Consider the following 14,218-nt stretch of genomic DNA (forward strand, 5'->3'; position numbering starts at 1 on the left):
TAATAGAACTACACACATGGTTAAGTTTCTTTTGATTGCATTGAGTTATCTCATAACATTTATCACTTTGGAACCTCGGCTTCGAGCTTGACCAATTATCAAGACTCGAACCGACAAATCCGAACACTCATAAAATCTAGTCTTGGCATCTATTTAACAAAGGGTTTTGCAATATCGCAATTATACTCAAATATTTACTTAACAAAGGTTAAGTAAAACTAACGGATAGAATACCGAGACCCGATTTCGAGTAAAGTTACTTTTCAAAAACCATTACTTTAATTTCTTATGTATTTACACTTTAACCCTCAAACTTTAATTATTTATCTTACTTATTATGTTATTTTACGTTAAAGCTTTTAAGATCCATCAACTAACTTAAGACCCTTTTTTTTATCTAGGTCTTGCTCGTTAAACTTACCTTTCCTTTTATTCGCAACTAATCATTCAAGTTACTTAGTTCACGTGAGTACATTTTATCGCCTGTTTTCACTTTTATACTTTGGGGGTAACATGCATACCTATTCAAAACAACAATGATTTATGATACTAGATCCTCAAACCCCAAACTCTATGGTATATGATACTTTGAATATTTGCCCAATTGTGTGTGTTATATGTCTCATATGCTTTACGTGCACGAGTGTTTATTTTTGTTGTTGTTGAGCCTCAATAAGTATGATCATACGCACCCCTAACTACTTTAGTCTTATGCTAGTATAATAGGGCCTCATTATCCGTGTATGTTGGTTGTTACCGATTATAAAGGATCCTCATTTATTTATAATTTATATACCGCAATTGTTGCTTTTATTTATAGTCTCATATACGAGTTGTGGATTTTGCCTCATATTATATATACTCAAAACTATGAAATTGCTCACCAACTTACGTGTTGACAAATTATAATTTATGCATTGTTACTGGTTTGATTATTGGTTGATTGGATTTTGAAGATGCTATCTTATTTTGAGTCTTCTTAGGTTATTAGAAAAATGAACAATTAAATTCTTATATTCGGTGTTATTTTGTATGAACGGGTTGTGTTACTTTTGATGATTAAATGAAATGAATGAGTTGTTTAAATATTGTCACTTTAATAGTGTCTTGTGTTCTTGAGCAATCCGTTGCACCCTCTCATGTTCCGCAGCCTTTGGTCAGGGTGTGACAAGTCAGTTTTACCCTTATTATAATGATGAAATTAAACGAAGTTAACGATTTTGATGTAATTGGCTGAAAGTGGGAAACCTCGATGGTCTAGTTGCACAAAAAGTATTGTGACGAAATTCACATAATTGACCAAACCTTAGGGTTGATTTTAGAACTTTACTCGTTGGTGAATTTTTACCTCTTTTTGCTTAAAAATCTTTAAAAATGACCAAAATGCACCTTGTTGACCCAATACAATCAAAAACCGAGTTAGCCAGAAAAATACTCTGAAATGGTCAATCATACTTGGGCAAACATCTTTCACGAAGAACGTATGGTTAAAAAATCAATGGTTAAGCGAGAATAAACCCTTTCCTCAACTTGGCTTGTTTGACTTTTGAAAGTCAACTGCATCAAAATGTACCAAAATATTTCTTCCAAATACTTGTAATTGTTCACGAACACTTAGAATTAGAAAAAATTCTGATCACCTTGTAAGTTATTCATGAAAACTTAATTTGTTCACGAACACTTAAACTTAGAATAAAAACATAAGTACTCGTGAGCAATAATTAAGTGCTCGTAAGAAACATTAAGTACTTGAGGCTTCATGACTTAGCTTTTCTACCACCGAGCACTTATTTTTTTGCATTTAAATCACGTATCAACTGCAAAATTAGTGAAATACCCCTTCATAGACTGCATTAACAGCTTGTAACATATGCTGAACCACTTGTATCACTACTGAAATTACAAAACTACCCTTGGTCTGAAAAGTTCACATATTCTGCACTCATTAAATCATATCAGTAGCTACCCGTTACTTAATGATTATATTAGCATCTGAACTTCTTGAACTCTATGCAACAAAATAAATTGTAGAAACATCCGATTTACCTTATGCATTTGTAAATAAAATTGTGCAGCTGGTATTCGTGAGTAATTATATCTAATCATAATAAACTTTTGAAATATTTTACAACCCCCGCAAAATTTGCTACCCTTAACAGCTCGTGTAATCAGCTCAACATGCTTATAAAAATTTACAACCACAATCCGAATAAGAGTGTTTCATCTATTTGAACAAACTGCACCTATCGTAAAGAACAATCAAATCAACAACAAGTGTTCGAGCCATATCAAGAGCTCATATTTGTTCATGAAATATTTACTACTTGAACACATAGCAATATCTGGTTGTAAAATGTTGCCTGATGTGGTGATTGCAGGGTTGTTAAAATGGTTGGAATGAGGACTTTAGCTTTCTCACAAGATCGTGTTTTAAATTTATAAAAATGATTTCTACTGAGACTAAACACACACAAAATAGGCAAGTGTACCTATCGTATATGTAGAATAGTATTTGTAAGAACCAAGTATCGATCTGTGGACACAAATGTTTCTAATAATGAATCTTCTGATTACTTCAATCGGAGAATTTAATCATTTTGGGGTTGATTTTTAAACTTTTTATGAAATAGAAGTACTTATATATATATATATATATATATATATATATATATATATATATATATATATATATATATATATATAGGTTACAAGAAAAGAAATTCTAAATGAGTAATTCAATTATATGAAGGTTACCATCTAAGATCAAGAATCCACTCCATTATTTCTTGATGATTATAAAAGTAAACATGTGATAAACTTGGCTTAAAAGTATATGATAGAATAGTCCCTCATTTCTAAGTGAACATATTCTATGACATAAAAGAAAGTAGTATGCATATTTTCAAGTCCATCCTTTGCTTAATATCATACTACCACGAGAATGCCAATTTAATTAGACAAGTAGTTTGGTAAAATAGAACGATTAGGATTTACTTCGATTTCTCAAATACCAATCCTAAAAACTTTGGGTGGTTGTAGTTAACTCACAAAACCTCCCCTTGGTTGATTTAATTAGGTTATAGTTACACATTCCATTAACATATGATTTCTTAAACTAGCATGATAACCTAAGCAATCATGTTAGCAACTTTATTTTAGAATTATACTAGAGAAATAGATCATAACTTATATCTCATCATTTCTAAGTATAATATAAGGATCCATGTTTTATCTTGAATAATGTATCAAGGTATTCTTTTTCCCTTTTCTAGTCTCTAAGAACATGAGTGAACATGAATGATTGTTAATCATCAACCTTGATGTATTGAGTTAAAGTGATAAAGCATTTCTTCATCAAAGGATAATTGCAAAATAACCATGTACTTTACCAAACTAAATTACATGTTCAACATAATCAGCAAGTAAAATAAAGCTTCTTCATAGATTTTAGATGGTAAATGGAGTTTAGCTCATAATGAGCATAGTTATGAACATTAAAAGAGATGAAGATAACAAACACATGATCAAACTAGAACAATCTAACCAAATGTTGGATGAATCTTCTCTCTTCAAGGGTGATGGATGATGATTATGATGATGATGGATGATGGTAACCTCCAAGCCTTCAAACTCTTCACAAGATCTTCAATATGAGTGTAATGTGAGTGTTTTTATAAGAGAAACCCGTATGGAACTTTTCTTCAAGCACACTTGATTAATGCAACATGCTCCTCTATTTATAGGCAGTCTGGAGAGGCAAGCATGGCCCCGTGCCTCAAGAGGCTCGCCCCTGTGTCTAGTCGCGTTAAATGCTTTGTCAGATTATACATGCTGACTCACCACGGGGGCGTGCTTCCTGAGGCACGACCTCGTGCTTTTGGTGATCTACTAAATTTCTTTTGTATTTTCTTAAAGGTGACCACGATCCCATGCTTTCTGAAGCACGACCCCGTGCCTTAGTGTCCAGTAGTTTGTCTTTTTTTGCAGATTTTTGTCTTTTCTTGCATAGAGAAGCATAGGGGCGTGTCCAGGGGGCATGGGGGCGTGTTTAGAGGCTTTCTTGTATTTTCTTTCATTTTTCTTTGGCTTTTTTGCTTGTTTCTTCGTTTAAGGCTTGAGTTTACCTGAAAATATATTTTAATAAGATAAGTAGTTATTTGTGTTATATTATGTGATAGAAGTTGCAGTTTTTAGAGATTATTTGATGCTAAAAGGATGTATATTTTTATATACATCATTGGCGATGAATGATCTGCACACACTTTGTCAGCTCGAATACACGTTATGTACTCATAAAAGAACACATAGAGTCTGCTCGTTAATCTGCTCGTGATAAATTTGAATCAACATCTTCTCGAGTTCTAGAAATTTAAACTTGAATAAGAACTTGTAATCATCCTCAAATCATCAATAATCTATCAATTTTTGCCTAATTTCTATGTTTTTTTTACTTTTTATGAACAAACATACCTAAGATCTGAAATTAAATGTTGATTACATGTAATTGAACATTGAAATATCATCAAATCATCTTAAAATCGCCAGTCTATCATTAATCTGAACATATAATCATGAAAAGGATGTTGAATCTTCGAACTAATCAACTCAATCATCAATTCACATAAATTAGCTCCGAATCATCAAATTTCATCCAAAAACCCAAAAAACTTCAACGAACTTCATAGCTTAGCGTCCATGGAAAATTCAAAAGCGAATTGAAACAAATTCAGCAGTTAAACTGAATGATTTGGTTAACCTCTCTCTAATACCAATTGACAAACTGAGCCTCGGTGCGAAAGGGTGTAAAACAGTGATAAATGAGCTTGGATCTAGGATCAATCTACATGTATTCTCTCTTGAAAGATATGGACGATTGTAGAGAGTTTGATTCAATCACAATTGATAATAAGATGAACAATTGCAATTGAAACATAATTTAGATCAATGTAGTTGCATGCTTTCATAACGAATAGTTACATGAAGAACACTTATACATACACATGAACGCTCGCCAACCCGGGAGAGCTCTTCCCGAGGGGAAACTTCCCGTTCACACACATGAACTAAAACATATGAGCTAATCATCTATTTATACTAGCCTAAGTGTCATGGTCTTCAAGCCTTCCGCCCTTGGTGAAGAACCAATGAAATATCATAAAACCCATTTAATTCACCCGAAATTCTTCAGTTACTCGTTATTTACTCGTCGTCGACTTGAAATTAATACTTAATGTAAACAAATAATGATTCGATGCGTCAGTCTAAAATATAGAACCCAACACATTTACTCATGTCTTTAAGGCTTAACCCCATTCCTAAACAAACACTAACTCTCACGCACTGAAGGTTTGTCACGACGACAACTGTGGGTCCTTAGTGATAAGACTCAAGGAGGAGATCTCTTCACTCACATGAGATGCAACCCTTTAGTCATTCACATGTACAGATGTGTGCAACAACATAACCATTATCAATTAGATAGCTACGAGAATTAATAAATATATACACACTATATACCTACCTTCATGCACTCCATACAAATTTTATGTAGTTTTTACGATTTTTATAAAATCGAGTCTCTAATTTTTATAATTTAAAAAACGGGTATTTCATATAATAGTAACTAATTTTCAAAATTGTTCCAATTAGATCACTCAACTTTCATATTTAATTAAATTAAATGTTTTACCATATATTTTTAGTCTTTTTCTTTTTTGTTTCACATATTAAATCCTTTTATCTTTTTTTTTATGTTGACATTGAGTGGCGACATGAATTTCACTTAATTTTTTAAATTTTAATATAATTAAGCTTTTAAAAATATGGGCTTGTTTATAAAAAGAAGGTGATTCTTCTTCTTCTTCTTCTTCTTCTTCTTCTTCTTCTTAAAAGAGGTGCGGACAAATGCTTTTAACCGTGGTTAAAGTTAATCCCACCCCTCTCCCAATACCACTTCACCCTCTTCTCATTGTCACTCTCTGGCGCTCACATCATTCAATTTTTTAAACTTAATACCCAAGAGAGAGAAACACACAAACCACTCCCAATAATAAATAAGTAACTAACGATCACACGACACACACACTTTTTCCTTCACCGAGCATGATGGTCTTCGGTCACTCTCCGGCCAAACAGCAGGTGTTTCCAGTCGACTACGAGGCGGAAGTATCTAACCGCCTCCTTGAAGCCACGTCATCCGGCGACGTAAACTCGGCGTTTGAATGCATTCACGACCCCTACGTTGACGTCAACTTCGTCGGCGCTGTTACGTTGAACTTTCGTACGGCGGAGGTTCAGTGCGGAGATGATGAGTCGGAGAATGTGGTGCGGTTTCAGTGCTCTGAGTTTAAATCTGACGTCACGCCTTTGTTCGTTGCTGCTCATACTGGAAATGTGACGCTCGTCAGAAAGTTACTGGTATGCAGTTTTCAAATTGTTTCAAGTTTCTAAATCGGATCATAGCTTGTAAATAGTTTTATTTTATTTTAATCTCCGCAGTTATGGTTATGCTTGTAAATTCTTTTATTTTATTTTAAATAGTTTTGATTAGTGTCATAGAAAATGCGTATCAGCATGTCGAATAGTTATGCTTGTAAAACTCACCCTGTCCAAGGCCGAGCACTTGTAACTCCCAGGTCAACCGAGTTGGCAGAGCCTAGTGACTTCTGCAACTATTTGCGTTAGTCATTTCGAATGTTTACAGCCAGATCATCGATTTAGGGCTGGAATTGATGCTTATAAGTTACAACACATGAGTCGTTTGCAAAGATTTTAGGATTTATCTGTATGCACAACGAGTTTGATATGCAAATTGAAGCAGTCAGTGCGTTAATTAAGTCTTCGCAACTTGATATTAGTGTTTTAATGGTGAGTTTCATCTTAAAATGTGAAGCTGCATATTAGAAGCCAACACAAACTGATTCAGAAACAGAACTAGTATTCTGCGGTCAACAGGTGTAAAGTAAGGTGCAAATCTAGGCAAAAGCAAATTCTGTATCAATTTTCCTTTAGAACCTTCAACACCAAAAAGTTAAAGTTTACAAGTGTGATTGAGAAATAATCTGACTATATTTGGATTTTATAGTTTATAACTTGATTTGTAACCTGAATATTTGAATTAATAATTGCTCCATTAGGTGAATAAGTAGACGTGCATGTATAAACTATAAACGCTACGGCACCTCATGGGATCAGTGAATATGCCCATCATATAGTGTCTATCATATACTATTAAAAAATATTGTGATCTGCATTTATGAAAAAATACAAATGAAAGAATACTATGCTCATAATCTCAAGTGGGGCTTTATTATTATTGTTGGTATTATATGTTTTGCGACATGACAATTTGTTTTGTTGTTGATATTTTGGTAAACGACAGAGCCGTGGAGCCGATGTGAATCAGAAACTATTTAGAGGCCTTGCATTGACGGCAGCTGTACGAGAGGGCCACCTTGAGATCTTTGAGATCTTACTCAAAGCTGGTGCATCTCAACAGTCGTGTGAGGAAGCTTTGTTAGTTGCCAGCTGTCATGGGCGAGACGGGATATTTATCAACTTGCTAATGGCTTCTGATATCATTAGGCCCAATGTTGCTGTTTATGCACTTGTCACTGCATGTTGCAGAGGGTTTGTATATGTGGTTGATGCTCTTTTGAAGGTAAATAAAACATAATGTGTCAGTTGTTGACTTTTTTATTATAATTAAGTAATTAAGATAACTAATCACTATTTCAATGTGTTTCTGATTTGTGATGACAGTGTGGTGAGGATATAAATGCATCTGCTAGAGTGCTGTTGTGCTCATCAAAGCCTGCTCTTCATACAAATATTAACTGCACACCGCTTGTGGCAGCGGTTGTTAGTAGACAGGTTGCTGTTGTTCGTCGGCTGTTACAGGTAATCCTCTAATCCAATTCTGATTATAACATTTTTTTAAAATTTTAAATGTGAAGTTATTTTCTAAGAATTTAACAAATAGTGTAGTTCTCCTCTCATTCATAGCCAGTTCGTTCGAAAAAGAATTTACAAAGTAATTGATCGAGCTAGCCAATCCGTAACTGAAAGAACCGAACTAAAATAACTGAATCCAAACAAAAACTGAAGGTTTTGATTTTATGTTTTCCTAAAAACCAAATTTTCAGTTCGGTTGTGGTTTTGCATATAATTAAAACCGAAAAAGCCGAACCGAACTGAACATATGAATTTTCATTTTAATTTTTGATGTTAAGTTAAAATATATAATAATTAATTAATCATTAATGAACAAAAAGGTTTAGGTCCAAAATGTAACTTGTTCCAATTATTTTTTTGGCCCAAAATAATCAAGTTCAAATGGTAAAACACACAATAAAAAAACCGAATGGAACCTAAATCGAAACCCAAAATACAGAAACTGAACTTTTCAAAAACTCAGACTAAGGCTTCGGTTTTTTGTTTTGGTTTGAACCCAAAACTGACATAAACCAACCCATGTACACCCCAATATCTCTTCTGACAGGACGGTTTACTTTGCTTAGTGTCTTAGACTTATGATATTAATAGTTTGATATAATTTCCATAGTAGCATTAACTTGTGTCTGGATTATAAGGAAAACCAAGTTTAAGTATACCCAATATCAGATACAACTCCTTTAGACAACTATCTTGTAAAGATTCCGGGGCCCTTTTAAATCTTTATTACAACGACCGTAGAACAGGTCGACGTTTGTAGCCATTGAAACTTATGACGATTGCATCATAATGGTTCACCAGAAAATCAGAAACACATTTGTCCGATTGTTGGTTGTTGGTATTCAGAGCAGTGCAACGAATTACACATCTTATCTTTTTTACTTTGGTGGATATTAATTTACTTCACTGCCAATTGACATGTAAAAGAAAAAAATGTCCAAAACATGTCACCAAGTACCTACTAAATTCGTCAGAGTTGTTCCTAAAATATTAACTGTCCCTACATAAAATAAACAAATACAGAACTACAAGGTACAAGTTATTGGCTTATTTCCAGCTGGCAATGACAGGAATATTGTCCATTAAGATATTATTTAGGGTTGTATTATTTGGTAGTCGTGCTACATGTAATTGCTGCTAATTAAATCTGAAAATAAAAAATTTTAAAAAGTATTTTAAGTCAACCCGGTGTACCTATACAAAGATGATCTGTTTTAACTTGTAAATTACAGGTCTCGTCCTTTAGATTTACCATAAATTACATGTGTTTTTTAACTAAAGTAATTACGAAGAACGTCTTTAATTAAAAAAAAATGTTACAAATTATGTCTTTTTAGACGTTAAAATTTTCTGTTAAGTTATTAATATGTAAAAATATGTTACAAATTATTTCTTTTTAGACGTTAAATTTTTTTTTGTTAAATCATTAATATGTAATGCACAATAGAGTATTTTGTTGACTAAAAAGGAAACTGAAACATATATTTATCAAGTAATTTTTTATGCCATAGCTTAAAAATGTGTGACAATTACAAATTTTTTTTATTTTAGCTTTTTGAAAGAGTTAAAAAACAGTTTTCTAAAAGCCGCTTTTCAAAATGACTTTTTGAAAAAACCAATAAGACAATAAGCATTTTTAAGCTCAATCCCAAACATGCTCTAAGTTGATCGTAGAGCCATTTACCCTAAAAGATATGTTCAACCCATGTCGATAACTACCACTAATTCGAAGGATCGGAGATCATAGAGTGATTTGTCCCAAAAGACCAAGATACCCTCGTGTGCAATGCGCATGATTAGGTGTAAGAGAAAAAGATAACCGCATTTAGTGAAAAGTACATAAAGTGTTATAACTATTCAAATAAAGGACGTTCTTTGTAATTACCTTAGTTAAAAATCTAACCTGCAATTTTGGGTAAATTTATAAAAAGAAAAGTGCAAATTTACCTTTTAACTAATTATCCAATATCTCTATCTTACCACTACTCTATACAAATAATATGATTTCAAATACTTCAGAAAAGCTTGTTCGAAAACTAGTCATTTGTAAACGAGTTGGCTTGGTTCCCTTGTAAACATTAAAGATTTACCTGACTACTCACAAGCTGAGCTTGAGCTCACATTTCAGTAAAACAAGCTAAGCCGGGTCTACTCGTTCACAAGTTGTGACAACAATGCTTTGTACGTCTTTTTCTAGCACAAACAGGAACTAACATATCTCAATTGCCATGAAGGCTAGGGCCAACATCAACATGAAGGTCCAGTTAGGAGCATGGTCATGGGACACAGCTTCCAGTGACGAATTCTGGGTGGGTGCCGGACTAGCCAAACCCTACCCGATCACCTAGTGTGCGGTTGAGTACTTCGAAGCTACGGGTTCCATATTACAAATGTTACTCCAACACATCCCCGTTGCCACATGTCACAACACCCGAACCCTCCTCCATCACGCTAAATGGGAACCACGTTTTCGAGCACATCTTGGTTCTGTGCATCCTGACTGTTCTCGATGTCTTGATGATGTCTATACAGTTCCTACGATTGAAAGTGAAACTACGCGTTTTACTCCAAAATCTTTTCTCAATATTCACAAGAAGAAAAGAAAGCTTTAGAGATTGAAACTAAAGTTTACTATACTTTGACTATGGCATTGCCTGATAACATCTTTCATCAAGTAAGGAGTATTAAGATATGTGCATCATTGGTTCACACATCAAGATGAGAAGTATGAGAAATACAGAAGAAATGAAGAAAGTGATGTTGAAGTTTCAATTTAGAAACTTTAATTTATTTAAAGGTGAGACTGTTGAAGAGATGCCCACTAGACTTAATCATCTTATTGCTGAGATGAACAAGTTGAAAATGGAACCATGTGAATCTAATAAGATTGATACAGTAAAGAATGCTTTACCGAGTTCATATTCAACATTTCCCATGGTGATTAAAGAAAACAATTACTTCAAGAATGAAGATTTAACAACAATGGAATTCATGCAAAAGATTGAAGATAGAGATTATGACCTAAAATGCCAAAAGTCATCAAAAGAAACTCAAGACCCAACATTGTATGGTGGTTGCTTGCCTTTGAGTAGTTCAGTTGCTCCAATCACTGCATTTCTTACTCAAACTTCACATGAAGGATCATCTTCTTATAGTGATCATAACGTATGCTTCATGGCTTCTGGGGTTAATGATAATTCTGAGGGATCAACCACTTCCAATAATTTCACTACACCATAAAATGTGAATATGAAGGAAGCTGAACATAATTTTGCTTTTCTTTATGTGTTTATGACATCTTATGAAAATTTGGTTGGGAGTAAGATTGCTACAAGTGAGTTGACTGATGAAGACTATGACCAAATCGATCCAGATGATTTGGAGTTAATGGATCTTAAATGGAATATGGCTATGATTGTTAGAAAGGTGAAGAAGGAGTATAATGGACCTCGAAATCAAGATAGAAATTCTGGGAAAAAGGGTAATGATTCTTCTGAAAAACCTTCTGGAGGTAGTTCTTCTCAAGCTTCAGGATCACAAGCTCTTCTCATGGTTGAAGGAACGGGCTGGAATCATTGCTTCAACTAATCTTTTTCATTTGTGTGCAGAGTTCATCCAAGACTATATCTGGTGAAAACTGGATTATGGGTAGTGGATGCTCTCGTCATATTACCGGAAATATCATCCTTTTAACAAATGTCAAGAATATTCAAGGAGGGTATGTCATGTTTGCGGGTAATTCGGGTGGAATGATCGCAAAAGAAGGTGATGTTTCAAATGGTTAGATTACATTTGAGAAGGTTAATTATTGTGATAAAGTGGATCACAATCTTTTGAGCGTGTCTCAAATTTGTGATAAGAAGTACATGGACGTATTTAATGATAAGGAGTGCATTATACTTAAACCAGGTTTTGTTATTCCTGAGGATATGGTAGTTATGCGATCTCCTAGATCAAATGATATTAATGTTCTAAATATGACTTCTAAGGTAACCACTTCTGTTGAAACGTGTTTTGTCTCTAAGGCAACTGAGAAAGACTCGATTCTGTGGCTCAGACGTATGGGTCACATTCATGTTAGAAAGATGAACTATCTTATGGAAAATGACTTGGTTGATGGGGTCTTCTTGAAACACTTCAAACTGACCGATCACTGTGTTGCATGCAAAAAGGGCAAACATAAGAAGTCTCACCCATCTAAGTTAATTAACTCCATTGATACTCCTTTGGAACGACTTCATATGGACTTGTTTGATCCTGTGAATCGTGTGAGTATTGCTGGAGATTGGTATTGTCTAGTGGTCACTGATGACTATTCAAGATATTCATGGGTGTTATTTATGAGTTCAAAAGATCAGACACCAGTTCTTATTCAAAACCTAATCACAAAGATCGAATCACTGTATAAACACAAGGTGAGACGAATTCGAAGTGATAATGGTACGGAGTGTAAAAATACTGTATTGGATTTCTTTTTCATTCAGAAAGGAAATCATCGAGAATACAGTTCTCCATATGTACCTCAACAGAATGGTGTTGCTGAAAGAAAGAATCGAACACTGATTGAAGCTGCACGAACAATATTGGCAGATTCTAAACTTTTTGTTTAATTCTGTAATGAAGCTGTGAATACTGCTTGCTACACGCTTAATTGTGTTATGACTGTGAAGAAGTTACAAAAGACAAGTTTTGAGCTTCTGAACAAAAGAAAGCCTAATTTAAAGTATTTGGAACCATTTGGTGTCCTGGTACTATGTTGAAGAAAGATGCGGGAAAATTCGAAGAAAAATCAATTGAAGGTTATTTCTTGGGGTATGCATCATCTAAGAAATGAGTATTTAATTTTACTTAGGGTTGTTTTGGAGAGTGGTACCATGTCGATTGTCAACGATACACCACTCCTCCCGTTGGTAGGGCCTGATGGGATGTTCAACTATGATAGTCTATTTAACTCTTTTACTCCAATAGTTGATCAACCTGATGAATATTTGGTACGTGCTTACTTAGAAGATCAATTTCTACCTCCAAGGTCTTTTGGTACTAATTATGATGATGTTCCACAAGATGATCTTCCTGATACATTTTATGAGATCTCTATCTTGTCAGATGATGGTCATTTTGTTGATTCCTCTTCAGCTCCATTTCCTGAAAGTCATGAGGTTGGTTAATCGTCTCATTATGCTGAAGAGAATCTGTTTAATTTAGTTGATAATGTTATTGTGCCTGAGAATCCAACTCTTCGGATTCATGCTTATCATCCACAGGACAACATCATTGGTGATCTTGATGTGGGTGTGCCAACACGTCATCAGATCGCTACTTCAAGTGATGCTAATGTATTGTGTGCGTATGCTGATATGCACTCATCGGGTATCATGAATCTCGTAAAATACACTTGCTTTTTATCTCAAATGAAACCAACAAGTATTCGCATGGCACTTGAGGATCCATCATGGGTAGAGGCAATGCAAGAAGAGTTGCAACAGTTTAATTGATTGGGTGTTTGGGATCCTATTGACAAGCTTGCCCGAGTTAAGAGGTCAATTCCAACAAAATGGGTATTTAAGTGCAAGAAAGATGATCGTGGGGTCATTTTGAGAAATAAAGCACGTTTAGTTGTGCAATGATTTCATCAGCAAGAGGGCATAGATTACACTAAAGTATATGCTCCAGTTGCTCGTTTGGAGGTTATACGAATATTTTTGGCCTATGCTGTTTTCAAGAATATCAAAGTTTATCAAATGGATGTCAAGAGTGCATTTCTCAATGGGGAATTACATGAAGAAGTATTTGTTTTGCAGCCTCATGGTTTTGAAGATCCAGATTATCCTAACCATGTTTACCGATTGAATAAGGCTCGTTATGGTATACACCAAGCCCCGAGAGCTTGGTACGGCACACTTGCTGACCATCTTACTGATAATGGCTTCAAAAGAGGAACTGTGGACTGTACTCTCTTTTACAAGAATGTTGGTGATGATTTGCTCCTTGTCCAAATATATGTCGATGACATCATATTTGGTTCAACAAATGGCAAACTATGTAAGGAATTTGAGAAGTCGATGCAGACAAAGTTTGAAATGAGCTCGATGGGGGAGATGAATTTCTTCTTAGGGTTGCAGGTTCATCAGTCTAACACGGGAATTTTTATTCATCAGGCAAAATATGTGAACGATGTCTTGAGCCGATTCAAGATAACTGCCGGAAAAATCTCTTTGACGCCTCTTCCTGTGGGTCACAATTTGTCACCGGATGAATTGGAGGA

At 34.6% G+C, this 14,218-nt stretch overlaps 1 pseudogene across 1 annotated transcript; it reads left to right on the forward strand.

The window, feature by feature from the left end:
• The first annotated feature begins 6,035 nt into the window (after window positions 1-6,035).
• LOC143625768 (uncharacterized) lies at window positions 6,036-11,193 on the forward strand (annotated as a pseudogene). The gene is made up of 5 exons (XR_013152327.1): window positions 6,036-6,417; window positions 7,382-7,660; window positions 7,762-7,899; window positions 10,188-10,500; window positions 10,751-11,193. The product of XR_013152327.1 is annotated as an uncharacterized LOC143625768 (transcript).
• Window positions 11,194-14,218: the final 3,025 nt, after the last annotated feature.

The sequence above is a fragment of the Bidens hawaiensis genome, unplaced genomic scaffold (genome assembly GCF_021521415.1).
Source record: "Bidens hawaiensis isolate Kalapana, Puna unplaced genomic scaffold, B.hawaiensis_p1.1 tig00004234_1, whole genome shotgun sequence".
Lineage (NCBI taxonomy): Eukaryota > Viridiplantae > Streptophyta > Magnoliopsida > Asterales > Asteraceae > Bidens > Bidens hawaiensis.